We start from the raw sequence: 14,836 nt of genomic DNA on the forward strand, positions 1-14,836 counted from the left end.
ACATATGATTGTGAGGACTTGGTCCAACCTTTGATCAAAGTTGACCCTTCTTGTATAAGGATGCTCATCTCCTTGCATCATAGGCAAGTTGAACGCCACCCTCACACTCTCCGGACTAAAATCCAAGTATTTCCCCCGAACCATAGTGAGATAATTCTTTGGATTCGGGTTCACACTTTGGTCATGGTTCTTTTTGATCCATGCATTGGCATAGAACTCTTGAACCATCAAGATTCCGACTTGTTGAATGGGGTTGGTGAGTACTTCCCAACCTCTTCTTCGGATCTCATGGCGGATCTCCGGATATTCACCCTTTTGAGTGAAAAGGGGACCTCGGGGATCACCTTCTTCAAGGCCACAACTTCATAGAAGTGGTCTTGATGCACCCTTGAGAGGAATCTATCCATCTCCCATGACTCGGAGGTGGAAGCTTTTGCCTTCCCTTTCCTCTTTCTAGAGGTTTCTCTGGCCTTGGATGCCATAATGGTTATGAAAAAGCAATGCTTTTACCACACCAAACTTAAAATGTTTGCTCGTCCTCGAGCAAAAGAAGAAAGAAGAGAGTAGAAGAAGAAGAAATGAGGAAGAGGGAGAAGGTGGTGTGTTCGGCCAAGAAGGGAAAGAATGGGTGTTTAGGTTGTGTGAAAATGAAGGGTTGAAGAAGGGTATATATAGGAGAGAGGGGGGGTAATGGTTCGGCCATTATGGGGTGGGTTTGGGAGGGAAAGTGGTTTGAATTTGAAGGGTGAGGTTGGTGGGGATTTATGAAGGATGGATGTGAGTGGTGAAGAGAAAGATGGGAGTTGATAGGTGAAGGGTTTTTGGGGAAGAGGTTTTGAGGTGATTGGTGAGTGGGGGAAGAAGAGAGAGAGTGGTGGTGGGGTCCTGTGGGGTCCACAGATCCTGTGGTGTCAAGGAAAAGTCATCCATGCACCAAGTGGCATCAAAATTCACGTTTTGAGCCATTTCTGGCGTTAAACGCCGGGCTGGTGCCCATTCCTGGCGTTTAACGCCAGGTTGTTGCCCTTTACTGGCGTTTAACGCCAGTCTGGTGCCCCTTTCTGGCGTTAAACGCCCAGAATGGTGCCAGACTGGGCGTTAAACGCCCAACAGCTAGCATTACTGGCGTTTGAACGCCAGCTTCTTCTCCTCCAGGGTGTGCTGTTTTTCTTCCTGTTTTTCATTCTGTTTCTGCTTTTTTCATTGTTTTTGTGATTTCTTATGATCATCAACCTAAAAAAAGATAAAATAACAAAAGAAAATAGTTAACTATAAAACATTGGGTTGCCTCCCAACAAGCGCTTCTTTAATGTCAGTAGCTTGACAGATGGCTCTCATGGAGCCTCACAAATGATCAGAGCAATGTTGGAACCTCCCAACACCAAACTTAGAGTTTGAATGTGGGGGTTCAACACCAAACTTAGAGTTTGGCTGTGGCCTCCCAACACCAAACTTAGAGTTTGACTGTGGGGGCTCTGTTTGTCTCTGATTTGAGGGAAGCTCTTCAAGCTTCCTCTCCATGGTGACAGAGGGATATCCTTGAGCCTTAAACACCAAGGATTCTTCATTCACTTGAATGATCAATTCTCCTTTATCAACATCAATCACAGCCTTTGCTGTGGCTAGGAAGGGTCTGCCAAGGATGATGGATTCATCCATGCACTTCCCAGTCTCTAGGACTATGAAGTCAGTAGGGATGTAATGGTCTTCAACTTTTACCAGCACATCCTCTACAAGTCCATAGGCTTGTTTTCTTGAGTTGTCTGCCATCTCTAGTGAGATTTTTGCAGCTTGCACCTCAAAGATCCCTAATTTCTCCATTACAGAGAGGGGCATGAGGTTTACACTTGACCCTAAGTCACACAAGGCCTTCTTGAAGGTCATGGTGCCTATGGTACAAGGTATAGAAAACTTCCCAGGATCCTGCCTCTTTTGAGGCAGTTTCTGCCAAGACAAGTCATCCAGTTCTTTGGTGAGCAAAGGTGGTTCATCCTCCCAAGTCTCATTTCCAAATAACTTGTCATTTAGCTTCATGATTGTTCCAAGGTATTTAGCAACTTGCTCTTCAGTGACATACTCATCCTCTTCAGAGGAAGAATACTCATCAGAGCTCATGAATGGCAGAAGTAAGTCCAATGGAATCTCTATGGTCTCATTTTGAGCCTCAGATTCCCATTGTTCCTCATTGAGGAACTTAGAGGAGATTGGTGCACGCCCATTGGGGTCTTCCTCAGTGGCGTCCACCTCCTCTCTTTCCTCTCCATATTCGGCCATGGTTATGGCTTTGCACTCTCCTTTTGGATTTTCTTCTGTATTACTTGGGAGAGTACTAGGAGGGAGTTCAGTAATTTTCTTGCTCAGCTGTCCCACTTGTCCTTCCAAATTTCTGATGGAGGACCTTGTTTTATTCATGAAACTTTGAGTGGTTTTGATTAGATCAGAGACCATTGTTGCTAAGTCAGAGGTATTCTGCTTAGAACTCTCTGTCTGTTGCTGAGAAGATGATGGAAAAGGCTTGTTGGTGCCAAGCCTGTTTCTTCCACCATTATTGTTATTGAAACCTTGTTGAGGTCTCTCTTGATTCTTTCATGAGAAATTTGGGTGATTTCTCCATGAAGAATTATAGGTGTTTCCATAGGGTTCTCCTAGGTAATTCACCTCTTCCATTGAAGGGTTCTCAAGATCATAAGCTTCTTCCTCAGATGAAGCATCCTTAGTACTGCCAGGTGCATTTTGCATTCCAGACAGACTTTGAGAAATCACGTTGACTTGTTGAGTCAATATCTTGTTCTGAGCCAATATGGCATTCAGAGTGTCAATCTCAAGAACTCCTTTCTTCTGATTAGTCCCATTGTTCACAGGATTCCTTTCAGAAGTGTACATGAATTGGTTATTTGCAACCATTTCAATTAGCTCTTGAGCTTCTGTAGGCGTCTTCTTCAAATGAAGAGATCCTCCAGCAGAGCTATCCAGAGACATCTTGGATAGTTCAGAGAGACCATCATAGAAAATACCTATGATGCTCCATTCAGAAAGCATGTCTGATGGACATCTTCTGATTAATTGTTTGTATCTTTCCCAAGCTTCATAGAGGGATTCTCCATCCTTCTGTCTGAAGGTTTGGACTTCCACTCTAAGCTTACTCCATCTTTGAGGTGGAAAGAACTTTGCCAAGAAGGCATTGACTAGCTTTTCCCAAGAGTCCAGGCTTTCTTTAGGTTGAGAATCCAACCATATTCTAGCTCTGTCTCTTACAGCAAAAGGGAATAGCATCAGTCTGTAGACCTCAGGGTTAACCCCATTAGTCTTGACTGTGTCACAGATTTGCAAGAATTCAGCTAAGAACTGATGAGGATCTTCCATTGGAAGTCCATGGAACTTGCAATTCTGTTGCATTAGAGAAACTAATTGAGGCTTAAGCTCAAAGTTGTTTGCTCCAATGGCAGGGATAGAGATGCTTCTCCCATAGAAATCAGGAGTAGGTGCAGTGAAGTCACCCAGCACCTTCCTTGCATTGTTGGCATTGTTGTTGTTTTCGGCTGCCATGTCTTCTTCTTCTTTGAAGAATTCGGTCAAGTCCTCTAAAGAGAGTTGTGCTTTAGCTTCTCTTAGCTTTCTCTTCAAGGTCCTTTCAGGTTCAGGATCAGCTTCAACAAGAATGCCTTTGTCTCTGCTCCTGCTCATATGAAAGAGAAGAGAACAAGAGAAATGTGGAATCCTCTATGTCACAGTATAGAGATTCCTTGAAGTGTCAGAGGAAAAGAAAAATAGAAGAAAGAAGGTAGAAGAATTCGAACTTGATGAGATAGGGTTCGAATTGTGCATTAAGGAGGAGTAGTACTCCATAAATAGAAGGATGTGGGAAAGAGGGAAGAGGATTTTCGAAAATTAATTAGAAAGATGTTAAAAACATTTTAAAAAATTGATTGATAATTTTCGAAAATTGAAAGTGGAAAAGAAATCAAGTGATTTTTGAAAAAGATTTTGAAATTAGAAATCAAAAAGATTTGATTGAAAACTATTTTGAAAAAGATGAGGTTAAAAAGATTTGATTGAGAAGTTATGGTTAAAAAAATGTGATTGAGAAGATATGATTTGAAAACAATTTTAAAAGATATGTTTTGAAAATAATTTTAAAAGATTTGATTTGAAAATTAGTGACTTGCCTAACAAGAAAAGATATGATTCAAACATAAAACTTTCCTTAACAGAAAAGGTGATGACGTGTCATCATATACCCATTTTTCAAGCTAATTTCACTTGTTTTGTTAGTTTTTATACACTTTCTTGCATCCTAAGTAAGTGATTTGGAATGAAAATGCATAAGTTCTTTAAATCAAGCAACCACCATGAATTTAATGTTAATCATTGAGGTTTGAGCTCATTTTAATTGAATTTTAATTGATTTATAAGCCTCTTGAATTTAGTGATACTTTGAGTGGTTGTTTTGGTTTATTGTAGGTGAAGAAAAGAAAAAAAAAGAAAAAAAAACGTGGCCTAAAGAAAGCGTGACCCAAGGAGAAGGAAGCGTGGTTAAAGGGATGAGAAGTGTGCCGCATGGAAGGGAGGAAGCAAACATTGCCCTCCACAAGGGCACACTGCCCTCTAGGAGGGCAACATAAGGAAACAAGCTTGAGAAGCAATTCTGCCCTGCCCTCCTCAAGGGCAATGTCGGGCTCACAAGGGCAGAATCATGATGAAGCAAAGTGAGGATGAAGCAAATTTTGGCTAAGTTAAAATCTGGGCGCTCACAGCATGACCATGCCTACTTCAAAGGGCTATAACTTGAGCTACAGACGTCCGATTGATGTGCTTCTAGTTGCGTTGGAAAGCTGACATTCAGAGCTTTCCAACGATATATAGAAATCCATATTTGGCGTCCAATTGAGGTAGGAACGAAAGGCATCTTTAAGGGCCAAAAATAAGCAAAAATAAACCAAGGAAATTATAGTAGCGTGTTTGCCTCCTCCATGATTCGAACACGGGACAAGCATTTTGGAAACATTGCCCTGCCCTTGGCGCGGGCAGGGCAGCATTTGGATGGCACACAAATGTGGCGCACCAAGAAGCATCGCGCGCACCAAGCTTCGTCCCTGGCAGCACCAACCGCGCGCACCAACACAAATCTGGCGCATCATACTTTTCTGCCCTGCCCTTGGCGCGGGCAGGGCAGCGTTTCACGCATCAGGCTGCACCATGGCCACACCAAGCTCGCACATTGCCGCACCAAATCCACGCACCATGCACCAACTTTCTGCCCTGCCCTCCACAAGGGCAGGGCAGCCTCCTGGAAGCTAATTTCTCATGGGCTGAAAATTGGATTAAAAATCCAATTTAATTCATTTCTTCACCAAATCAAAGGCCCATCAAAATTCCAAAATCCAAGAATAGAAAGTGTATAAATAGGAGCTAGTTTTATGTAATTGGGGGGCTGGAGACTTTATTTTTGAATTTTCCTTTCTACTTGCATTGTAATTTTGAACTTTGGAATTTCTTAGAGAATTAGGAAGGAGAATTGATCTCTCTTCTTCCTGGTTCCTTCTTGAACACTCTTTACTTTTCTTGCTTTGGATCTTGGGTGAAGAATTGAAGAACTTCTATTTCAATCTCACCTTGAGATCTCTTCTTTAATTTTCTGCATAATTGAATTTACTTTCGGTTCATTTCTTCTTCTGTGTTTTCTGCAATTTGCTTTCCTTTACTTCTTCTGCAATTGTTCTTGTTGGATCAAGGAAGGATTTGAGATCTAGACTTGTTATCTAGTCTCCTCCAATCCTGAGATCTTCAATCACTTTTAATTTGCTGCAACTTAAGCACTGCTTTTCTGTTTAGAATTCTTCAAGCAATTTCCATTTTCTGTTTAGATCTGTTGCATGATTTTGCACCTTTTACTTCTCTGTTTGATTGCTATTTACACTTTCCTGTTGAATTTTAATTTCCAGCACCCAACCCCCTTTACTTTTCATGCAATTTACATTTCTTGCAATTTAAGTTTCAGTTATTTTACGTTCTTGTTATTTAAGTTACTTGCAATTTTACTTTCTGCAACTTTAAATTCCCTGTCATTTACAATTCTGTTGGCTACGATTTCACTCAATTTCACTTCAATGTTAGCTTGACTAAACTAATCACCCACTAAAGTTGCTTGATCCATCAATCCCTGTGGGATCGACCTCACTCTTGTGAGTTATTACTACTTGATGCGACCTGGTACACTTGCCGGTGAGTTTTGTGTTGGATCGTTTTCCACACATCAAGTTTTTGCAAAAACTTGATGTGTGGAAAACGATCCAACACAAAACTCACCGGCAAGTGTACCGGGTCGCATCAAGTAATAATAACTCACATGAGTGAGGTCGATCCCACAGGGATTGAAGGATTGAGCAATTTTAGTTTAGTGGGTGATTTAGTCAAGCGAATCAAGTTTTGGTTGAGTGATTTGTGTTTAACAGAAATTAAATGACAGTAAATGTAAAGGGGGAAGGGAGAAATGCAGTAAATTGAAGAACAGAATTGTAAATGTGCAGAATCTTAAATAGCAAGAAAGTAAATGACTGAAACTTAAAGTGCAAGAAACTTAAATTGCAGTAACTTAAATGGCAAGAAAGATAAATTGCTAGAAAGTAAAAGGGAATTGAGGAATGGGATTGTAAGAGCTAAACAAAGAAGAAGTAAATTGCAGTAAATGGTTGAGCAGAAAGTAAATCAGCAACAATTAGCATTCAAACTGAATTTAAATGAAATATAGCAAAGGTTCACAGAAGAACCAAAAGTGAAATTGTGATCTCAGGATTCCAAGGGCTTAGGTAGCAGATCCTAAAACCCAATTTCCTTCCCAGATCTGAATTAACTAAGCAATTGACAGAAAATTAAAGAAGAAACAATTGAAGAACAGAATTTGAATTCAATTATGTAGAAAACAAAGTGCAAAGAGCTTGAATGGGAATTGGGACAGAATTTCCCCAATTTCACACACCCAATACTTAGAAAACAGAAGAGTAGAATTGCCCAAGTGAATTGAGGAAGGAGATCAATCAATTCTCCCTTGATCCTCTTGGTGCTCGGACAAATCTCTCAAGAAAGCTCAAAGATAAAATTCAAAAGCTCAAAATGAAAGCAAAAATTCAAAGCTCAAAGTAAAGGTAGCTAAAGGTCCTAATTACATCAAACTAAGTCCTATTTATACACTTTCTATTCTTGGATAATGGGATTTGGATGGGCTTTTGGATTGGTGAAGAAATGAATTCAAATGAATTTTTAATTTGAATTTTGGCCCAAAAACCACTCCCAGGAGGCTGCCCTGCCCTTGTGGAGGGCAGGGCAGAAAATTGATGCATGGTGGTGTGATTTGGTGCGGCCTTGGTGCTGCGTGGTGCGCGTTTGGCACGAGTTTGGTGCGCCAGAGGCTGCCCTGCCCGCGCCAAGGGCGGGGCAGAAAATGTTGATGCGCCAGATTTGAGGAGCGCGCGTGCGCGCGATGCACGTTGGTGCGTGGGACGCTGCCCTGCCCGCGCCAAGGGCAGGGCAGGAAGTTTGATGCGCCAGATTGAGGAGCGTTGCGCGCGGTTGGTGCGCAAGGAACAAACTTGGTGCGCCAGCTTTTGAATTTTGGTGCGCCAGCTTCAAATGCTGCCCTGCCCGCGCCAAGGGCAGGGCAGAGTTGCCATATTGCACGCCCGTGTTCGAACCTGGGCGGACGCACGCTTCTCATTTTTTTGCTTGGTTTCTTGGCACGGCAATCAACCTTAGAGCTTGGCTTCCTCATGGTTCCTTGTTCGAACCTTGTAGCTTGCATGGGTGACCTTTTCTCTTTGATTTTCTTCCTTATGGAGCCCGATTCTGCCCTCCACAAGGGCAGGGCAGAGTTTGCTTTCTCTTGGCTCCAAGGCACCATTTTGTGCTCTGCCCTTGGAGTGGGCAGGGCAGAGTTGCTTATTCTTGTTGGGTCACCTAATGTTGCCCTCCTAGAGGGCAGTCTGCCCTTGTGGAGGGCAATGTTGCTTCTCCCTTAGCATGCGGCACGCTCTTTCTTGATTCGGCCACGCTTTCCTTTTCTTGGCTACACTTCTTAGGCCACGCTTTTCATTTTCTTTTCTTTTCTTCACCTACAATAAACCAAAACAACCACTCAAAGTATCACTAAATTCAAGAGGCTTATAAATCAATTAAAATTCAATTAAAATGAGCTCAAACCTCAATGATTAACATTAAATTCATGGTGGTTGCTTGATTTAAAGAAGTTATGCATTTTCACTCCAAATCACTAACTTAGGATGCAAGAAAGTGCATAAATGCTAACAAAACAAGTGAAATTAGCTTGAAAAATGGGTATATGATGACTTGTCATCACAACACCAAACTTAAACCTTGCTTGTCCCCAAGCAAGCATCAAAACTAAGAGTAAATGAAGTGAATAAGAAAAGAGTATATATCCTTATTATGCAGATAGCAGAACTTCAATTTATGGGGCATTTATGCAGACAAAGGCAACTCAATTATTGTTGCTGCTACATAATACATATCTTTCTTCAAAGGCTTGCTAAACTTGCTGTTATAAGACTCACCTTTTGATTCCTCCCTTGCTAACTTTTCTTGGCTTACAATGCTTTAACGAGCTTTTTATTCTTTTAGAGGTTGGGTGTCAAATGCTGCAGCATAGCCTTTGGCTTTATTTTCTTTTCTTTTGCTCAACATCTTTCCACCACAGACACTTAGCTCACTAATTCTTCCTAGGATCATTGATGCCCAGCATCTCTTTGGATCACTAAGTGCTTTGTATCTAAGTTGCTCTTTATTGTGGATTTTCAATTGGCCATCCCAAATCAGTTGATCTAAGTGACCGGGTTTCAAAATACCCCTTAGAATTTACTCATCCAAGCAGATCTCAGTACAAGAACACCACAGGCATTTGTCCTAAGGTTCAAGCCATTGGTGTCCAACCTTTATTCTTTGTTTTTCTTGCCATTTTGGCTTTTTCTTTCCTTCTTCTTTCTGTTTTTGTTACCAAGGGTGCTTCATTATTGATAAAAGTCTTTGTAACAGCAAGCTAACTTACAATTGAATGAGAATGATATTATGCAACACTTATTTCATGAGTTATACATTTAATCAAGCACATATGCCACCACCAACTTCCATTCATACTTATGCAACATTGGATATTTTACTTTTCAATTCAAACCAAACTCTTTTATTTAAGCATATGGGAAACAAAGCAATTTTCAAGCTAAATGATGGATACAAGCATTATGCAGACTTGGCATTTTTCACAATCAATTTCACTTGTAGCTAACTGAACGCTTTAGCAAGAAATAAAATGGCTTCCAGATTCGAAACATCACACAGCAACAAGGATTAAGTTTAGATACAACCTTTGAAGTTGCAGCCCTTTGATTTTTCTTTCTGCTGTGTTCCCTTTGAGTCAAAATACATAGTGTCTTCAATTGTTGATTCATGTCCTGCATAATCCTCAAAGTTGCTTGCTTCTCAAGCTCTTAATTATATGGTCAGTAAGCATAATACTGAGTGTGGCTCCTGGATTGATTTTGGTGTGTGAACACCAAACTTAATTGTTTTGCCACTGTCCCAGATGTAACAAGTTAACCATATTTGAAACCATGTGTTCTTGCTAAAGGTTAATGGAATAAAAGCTAGAAACCAATTCAACAGTTGAATAATGTGTTTGATTACTTGGAGCTAGAATCATGCAAGAGGTGAGAATGTATTAAATGATCTTTTTGGTGGAACACCAAACTTAGAAGTTTTCATTCTCCCTCAAATTGTTTTGGTGTGCAACACCAAACTTAGCTCCTTGCAATCCACACCAATTACTCAACATTTTATTGAAAAGCTATGAAAAGAAACTACCTCAGGTTGGGTTGCCTCCCAACAAGCGCTCTTTTATTGTCATTAGCTTGACATCTTCATTTTTGTTTATCATGGAGGTCGAAAATCACAGTGCCTTAGCTTGTCTGTCTTCACTATGAACTTCCTTCCGGTTTCCTCTTTGATGACTTCTATAGATTCTTGTGGAAGAATCTTAGTTACAGTGTAGTGATCATACAACTGTGGGGATACCTTCACGGTTTGACCATTGATCATTACTCGATCCCCTAGTGAAACCCTCCAGTGGGGTTTTCTGCTTGTCTTTAGTTCTCTCATCTGCCTCTTTTTGAAGGAATTCTTTGTTGTGTCTTTCTTGGCTGGTACTTCCTTTCTCATTGTCTTCTATGATCCCTTTCCATCCTTCCTTCTTTGTAGCATCTTCATTATTGGTTGGTTTATCTTTACTGGCTTTGAAGAAAGTATTTGGTTTCTTCTCACCCATTTCTGCAAGGTGCTTTGCCAATTGAGCTATCCGCTCCTCAATTCCTCTTATTAACATCTCTTGGTTCCTTGTTGTTTCTTCTTGATGTTTCATCATTCTCTCCATTAGGATCTCCAAGTTTGTGATTCTCTGAGAGTCTTGTGAGGTTGGTTGGTTATGACATGTTGAAGGTAGGAAGGGTGGGTGTGGTGGTGGAATGTAGTGGTTGTTATTGTTGTAATGGTATTTTTGATGATTTATGAAGTTCGGGTTGTTGTAATGGAATTCTCTTGGTCTGTGATTTTGGTACTCACTCCTTCTCCAGTTGAGATGGGTTTGGGAGTGTCTGTGTTGTAGGTATTGGCTTTGGGTGGTATTGGTGGGTGGGGGATGTTGATTGGTTGTGGTCATGGAATTGTCCTGGTGAAAACTTCCTTGTTCTTGATGTTGAGGCTCCCTCATTCTCAGATAAGAGTGAGGTCTCCATGGTGGAAATTTGGCACTCACTGCAGCAGACAACTCTATGTTTTGCGGTGGTTGATGGTGCATTTGTTTGTTTTGGTCTTTGAACGCATTCACCCCTTCAATATTTGCCACTTCTTCCTTGGAGATTGCACTGTGTGTTTTCTCAGATGGATGTTGGTTGTTGACTCCTTTGTCATTGAAGTCTGTAACTCCTTGAGCATTTGTTGTTGTTTTGAGTAAGCCATCTGAGAAGTAGTCCACTGCTTTTCTTGTTTCTGGGGTCAACCCTTCATAGAAAACCCGGAAGCCCACTTTATCAGTTGCTCTCTTGTATCTTTCCCAGGCCTTGAAGAGTGGTTCTTCGTCCCCTTGTATGAATAGATGTTCCTCCTCTTTTAGCTGGATGATCTGTTTGGATGAGGCGAATTTGGCCAGAAATTTGGTGACCAAATCATCCCAACTAGTAATACTTCCTTAGGGAAAAGTTTCAAACCATTGTGCAGCTTCACCCTTCAATGAGAAGGGAAATAACAGAATCTTATAAGTGTCACGATCTGAACCATCGGTTCTGACTGCATTGCATGTCTTTAGAAAAGTGGTTATGTGCTGCTGAGGATCTTCTGATGGACTTCCGTCAAAAGAGCAATTGTTCTTTATGAGTGTAATGAGGGGTGGCTTCATGTCATGATACCCTTTGTCTGTAGAGACTTGATTCCCTGTGATATGCAAACAATCAGGATGACCAAACAACAACACGCTTGAGAATTTAAGTGCAGTTATTTGAGATAAATTGTTAGTGAGTTAGTAGAGGTAATTTCTCGAACAGTTAGTGTGTTAGTGAGAGTTAGAATAACAGAAAAGAAAAAATGCTTAATCTAGACCTCCACTTCACTTAATCATTGTCAATCTACTTCAATCCCCGGCAACGGCGCCAAAAACTTGATGTGTGGAAAACGATCCAACACAAAACTCACCGGCAAGTGTACCGGGTCGCATCAAGTAATAATAACTCACATGAGTGAGGTCGATCCCACAGGGATTGAAGGATTGAGCAATTTTAGTTTAGTGAGTGATTTAGTCAAGCGAATCAAGTTTTGGTTGAGTGATTTGTGTTTAACAGAAATTAAATGACAGTAAATGTAAAGGGGGAAGGGAGAAATGCAGTAAATTGAAGAACAGAATTGTAAATGTGCAGAATCTTAAATAGCAAGAAAGTAAATGACTGAAACTTAAAGTGCAAGAAACTTAAATTGCAGTAACTTAAATGGCAAGAAAGATAAATTGCTAGAAAGTAAAAGGGAATTGAGGAATGGGATTGTAAGAGCTAAACAAAGAAGAAGTAAATTGCAGTAAATGGTTGAGCAGAAAGTAAATCAGCAACAATTAGCATTCAAACTGAATTTAAATGAAATATAGCAAAGGTTCACAGAAGAACCAAAAGTGAAATTGTGATCTCAGGATTCCAAGGGCTTAGGTAGCAGATCCTAAAACCCAATTTCCTTCCCAGATCTGAATTAACTAAGCAATTGACAGAAAATTAAAGAAGAAACAATTGAAGAACAGAATTTGAATTCAATTATGCAGAAAACAAAGTGCAAAGAGCTTAAATGGGAATTGGGACAGAATTTCCCCAATTTCACACACCCAATACTTAGAAAACAGAAGAGTAGAATTGCCCAAGTGAATTGAGGAAGGAGATCAATCAATTCTCCCTTGATCCTCTTGGTGCTCGGACAAATCTCTCAAGAAAGCTCAAAGATAAAATTCAAAAGCTCAAAATGAAAGCAAAAATTCAAAGCTCAAAGTAAAGGTAGCTAAAGGTCCTAATTACATCAAACTAAGTCCTATTTATACACTTTCTATTCTTGGATAATGGGATTTGGATGGGCTTTTGGATTGGTGAAGAAATGAATTCAAATGAATTTTTAATTTAAATTTTGGCCCAAAAACCACTCCCAGGAGGCTGCCCTGCCCTTGTGGAGGGCAGGGCAGAAAATTGATGCATGGTGGTGTGATTTGGTGCGGCCTTGGTGCTGCGTGGTGCGCGTTTGGCACGAGTTTGGTGCGCCAGAGGCTGCCCTGCCCGCGCCAAGGGCGGGGCAGAAAATGTTGATGCGCCAGATTTGAGGAGCGCGCGTGCGCGCGATGCACGTTGGTGCGTGGGACGCTGCCCTGCCCGCGCCAAGGGCAGGGCAGGAAGTTTGATGCGCCAGATTGAGGAGCGTTGCGTGCAGTTGGTGCGCAAGGAACAAACTTGGTGCGCCAGCTTTTGAATTTTGGTGCGCCAGCTTCAAATGCTGCCCTGCCCGCGCCAAGGGCAGGGCAGAGTTGCCATATTGCACGCCCGTGTTCGAACCTGGGCGGACGCACGCTTCTCATTTTTTTGCTTGGTTTCTTGGCACGGCAATCAACCTTAGAGCTTGGCTTCCTCATGGTTCCTTGTTCGAACCTTGTAGCTTGCATGGGTGACCTTTTCTCTTTGATTTTCTTCCTTATGGGGCCCGATTCTGCCCTCCACAAGGGCAGGGCAGAGTTTGCTTTCTCTTGGCTCCAAGGCACCATTTTGTGCTCTGCCCTTGGAGTGGGCAGGGCAGAGTTGCTTATTCTTGTTGGGTCACCTAATGTTGCCCTCCTAGAGGGCAGTCTGCCCTTGTGGAGGGCAATGTTGCTTCTCCCTTAGCATGCGGCACGCTCTTTCTTGATTCGGCCACGCTTTCCTTTTCTTGGCTACACTTCTTAGGCCACGCTTTTCATTTTCTTTTCTTTTCTTCACCTACAATAAACCAAAACAACCACTCAAAGTATCACTAAATTCAAGAGGCTTATAAATCAATTAAAATTCAATTAAAATGAGCTCAAACCTCAATGATTAACATTAAATTCATGGTGGTTGCTTGATTTAAAGAAGTTATGCATTTTCACTCCAAATCACTAACTTAGGATGCAAGAAAGTGCATAAATGCTAACAAAACAAGTGAAATTAGCTTGAAAAATGGGTATATGATGACTTGTCATCACAACACCAAACTTAAACCTTGCTTGTCCCCAAGCAAGCATCAAAACTAAGAGTAAATGAAGTGAATAAGAAAAGAGTATATATCCTTATTATGCAGATAGCAGAACTTCAATTTATGGGGCATTTATGCAGACAAAGGCAACTCAATTATTGTTGCTGCTACATAATACATATCTTTCTTCAAAGGCTTGCTAAACTTGCTGTTATAAGACTCACCTTTTGATTCCTCCCTTGCTAACTTTTCTTGGCTTACAATGCTTTAACAAGCTTTTTATTCTTTTAGAGGTTGGGTGTCAAATGCTGCAGCATAGCCTTTGGCTTTATTTTCTTTTCTTTTGCTCAACATCTTTCCACCACAGACACTTAGCTCACTAATTCTTCCTAGGATCATTGATGCCCAGCATCTCTTTGGATCACTAAGTGCTTTGTATCTAAGTTGCTCTTTATTGTGGATTTTCAATTGGCCATCCCAAATCAGTTGATCTAAGTGACCGGGTTTCAAAATACCCCTTAGAATTTACTCATCCAAGCAGATCTCAGTACAAGAACACCACAGGCATTTGTCCTAAGGTTCAAGCCATTGGTGTCCAACCTTTATTCTTTGTTTTTCTTGCCATTTTGGCTTTTTCTTTCCTTCTTCTTTCTGTTTTTGTTACTAAGGGTGCTTCATTATTGATAAAAGTCTTTGTAACAGCAAGCTAACTTACAATTGAATGAGAATGATATTATGCAACACTTATTTCATGAGTTATACATTTAATCAAGCACATATGCCACCACCAACTTCCATTCATACTTATGCAACATTGGATATTTTACTTTTCAATTCAAACCAAACTCTTTTATTTAAGCATATGGGAAACAAAGCAATTTTCAAGCTAAATGATGGATACAAGCATTATGCAGACTTGGCATTTTTCACAATCAATTTCACTTGTAGCTAACTGAACGCTTTAGCAAGAAATAAAATGGCTTCCAGATTCGAAACATCACACAGCAACAAGGATTAAGTTTAGATACAACCTTTGAAGTTGCAGCCCTTTGATTTT

The sequence above is a fragment of the Arachis stenosperma genome, chromosome 3, assembly GCF_014773155.1.
Source record: "Arachis stenosperma cultivar V10309 chromosome 3, arast.V10309.gnm1.PFL2, whole genome shotgun sequence".
NCBI lineage: Eukaryota > Viridiplantae > Streptophyta > Magnoliopsida > Fabales > Fabaceae > Arachis > Arachis stenosperma.